The following is a 3416-nucleotide window of genomic DNA, read 5'->3' on the forward strand; positions in this document are numbered from 1 at the left end:
GGTTCATGAGTTCAAACCCCGCACCAGGCTCTCTGCTGTCAGAACAGAGCCTGCTTCAAATCCCCTGTCCCCCCCTCTCTCTGGCCCTCCCCAGCTCACGTTCTCTCTCTCAAAAATAAATACACATTTTTAAAAAAATGGTTAAGGGGCGCCTGGGTGGCTCGGTCGGTTAAGCGTCCGACTTCAGCTCAGGTCACGATCTCACAGTCTGTGAGTTCGAGCCCCGCGTCGGGCTCTGTGTTGACAGCTCAGAGCCTGGAGCCTGTTTCGGATTCTGTGTCTCCCTCTCTCTCTGCTCCTCCCCTGTTCATGGCTGTCTCTCTCTGTCTCAAAAATAAATGTTAAAAAAAAAAAATTAAAAAAAAAATAAAAATAAAAATAAAAATAAAAAAATGGTTAAGAGGGTAAATTTTATAGTATGTGCTTTTTATCGCGATTAATTTTTCTAACATCGACTCCGTGCCCAACGTGGGGCTTGAACTCAACGACCCTGAGATCAAGAGTCACATGCTCTACCGACTGAGCCAGCCAGGCGCCCCTCACAAGTTTTTAATTTAAAAAATGGTTAATTTTATGTTACATGGAATTCAGCTAAATTAAAAAAAATGGCACAACAAAAAAAAGGGGGGGGGGATGGTAGCTGAAACAAGATTAGCAAAAAGCCAGTAACGGTCGAAGCTGGGTGATGGGTACATGAGGATTCTGTATACGCACTATTCTTTCTGCTTTTGTGTACGTTGTAGATAAAATTTTCCAGAATGGAACACAGAGAGGGGCGCCTGGGTGACTCAGTCAGCTGACCATCCGACTGGTGATTTCGGCTCAGGTCACCATCTCAGGGTTCGTGGGATCCAGACCCACGTCGTGGGGCACCATGCAGACAGTATGGTGCCTGCTCTGGGTTCTCTCTCTCCCTCCCTCTCTTTCCCTCCCCTGCTCATGCTGTCTCTCTCTCTCAAAATAAATAAGCATTTTAAATAATGGCTCTTTAGAAATAAATACATAGATAAACAAACAAATAAGCAAAATAGAGAAAGCATTTTGGTAAAATGGTAGCAGTAAAATACATACTGTCTATTTCCAGACATTTCCTCGGTCTAAAAGTTTAAAGTTAATTATACACTGGTAAACTGCTAGTATGTGCTAGTTTGGAGTGAACAATGGCATAAATAAGTAAGTAAATAAGTAACTGACAAGGAAGCCAGAGAGTGTTGGGAACAGTGATGTCTAAGGGAACATATTCCTATAGTTGTTCTTATGATGTGATAATCTGCCTTTTAAAATGGCATGCTATGGGGCGCCTGGGTGGCTCAGTCAGTTGAGCGTCCGACTTCGGCTCAGGTCACGATCTCGCGGTCCGTGAGTTCGAGCCCCGCGTCGGGCTCTGGGCTGACGGCTCGGAGCCTGGAGCCTGCTTCCGATTCTGTGTCTTCCTCTCTCTCTGCCCCTCCCCCGTTCATGCTTTGTCTCTCGCTGTCTCAAAAATAAATAAACGTTAAAAAAAAAAAAATTTAATAAATAAATAAATAAATAAATAAATAAATAAATAAATAAAATGGCGTGCTGTGCCCAAGAACTACTGAAAGCTTGTAAAAGATCACCAGGAGAATGAAAACATGATAGTCAGGGAACTAATGCATAGGAGGCATTTACCACCTAAACGTCACACTGAAATTCATTGTCCTCCCCAGTGACTGCAGTTTCTGTGACATTCAGAAATACTTATTAAATGCATGCACCATCAGGGCCTCCCTACTGAGCAATTCTAGAGAAGGCCAATCACATGCTAGACTATTCGAATGGCTCCCTGCCACCACCCCCGCCCCCCCCCCCCCGAGAAGTGTGGGGACAGTCTATTTAGCAAGTGGCCTTGTGCTGGATAAACTCATCCTCCTCGCTCCCCAGGGATACTTGGGTCGAGAGAAAAGTTACGAACAAGCAAATAAATAAACAAAATAAACCAAAACCAGACGCTTACCGGCCTCATAAGGCCTGAATCTCACAAAAACGAGTGTAAACAGTTAGAGCCTTTGATTTCTTTGATTATCTAGAGTGAAATAATAATGGTTTCTGAAACCGCTGAATTAAAGAGTAGCTGTATGTTGTCGAGCGAGGTGTTTGTGTTCCTCTCTCTTCCCCAATGAATCTATTCAGAATGGTTCCTTCAGAATAAGCTACAGTGAAAAAATATATATATATGAGGTGATGGTTACATGTATATACAGATATATTAATATATATATAACAAGTGTGCTTTATTATTTATAAATGTAGCTTAATAAAGTTGAACGTGTGTATATATATATATATATATACAAAAAATATATTTATATACTATATATGTGTGTATAAACACTATATATATATATACACTATATACATAGATGATAGATGATAGATAGAGGATAGGTAGAGATAGAAATAGATATTCGTGTGTGTGTGTGTGTGTGTGAATGTTGGCATGCCTGAAGGCTCAGTCTTTGGACTTCTTTAGCTACTCTTGCATCCCTTGATGATCTGTCTTGTTTTTTTCAATGTTTATTTATTTATTTTGAGAGAGGCAGAGAGTGATCAGGGGAGGGGCAGAGAGAGAGAGAGAGAGAGAGAGAGAGAGAGAATCTCAAGCAGGCTCCTCACTGTCAACACAGAGCCCAGCCGAAAGATCAGGACTTGAGCTGAAATGAAGAATCACATGCTTAACCAGCTGAGCCACCCAGGCACCCCTCCTTGGTGGTCTATCTTATCCAGTGTTCATGACTTTATATTCCATCTGTACCAGCACTGTCCGATAGAAATATAATGTGAGCCTCATATATCATTTAAACTCGATTAGCCAAGGGGCACCTGGCTAGCTCAGGCAGTAGAGCATATGACTCCCGATCGCAGGGTTGTAAGTTCGAGCCCCACATTGGTATAGGGATTACGTAAAAATAAAATCTTTAGGGGCGCCTGGGTGGCTCAGTTGGTCAAGCATCCAACTCTTGACTCAGTCATGATTTCACGGCTCGTGAGTTGCAGCCTCACGTCGGGCTCTGTGCGGACAGCTCAGAGCCTGGAGCCTGCTTCGGATTCTGCGCGGCCCTCTCTCTCTGCCCCTTCCCTGCTCACACTCTCTCTCTCTCTTAAAAATAAATAAATGTTTTTCAAAAGTTTAAAAAAATCTTCTACTAGACATGATCAAACAGTTAAAAAAAAACCACAACAGGTGAAAATAATTTTCTTTAAGATTTTTTTTAAAAGTAAGCTAGCTCTACCCCCAGCGTGGATCTTAAACTCACAACCCCGAGATCGAGAGTCACATGCTCTACCGACTGAGCCAGGGAAGCGCCCCTCGATGCATTTTCTTTAACCCAATACAGGTTGTGCCCACTACATTAGAGGAGAACATTGCCCTAAGTGAGATTTGTCATAAGCCA

At 42.6% G+C, this 3416-nt stretch overlaps 1 non-coding gene across 1 annotated transcript; it reads right to left on the reverse strand.

Annotated features, from left to right (window-relative positions):
* Positions 1-460: 460 nt before the first annotated feature.
* Positions 461-534, reverse strand: TRNAK-CUU (transfer RNA lysine (anticodon CUU)). The gene has a single exon. It is a non-coding gene; the product is annotated as a tRNA-Lys (tRNA).
* Positions 535-3416: the final 2882 nt, after the last annotated feature.

This window comes from Panthera onca, chromosome X (assembly GCF_046562875.1).
Source record: "Panthera onca isolate mPanOnc1 chromosome X, mPanOnc1 haplotype 2, whole genome shotgun sequence".
NCBI lineage: Eukaryota > Metazoa > Chordata > Mammalia > Carnivora > Felidae > Panthera > Panthera onca.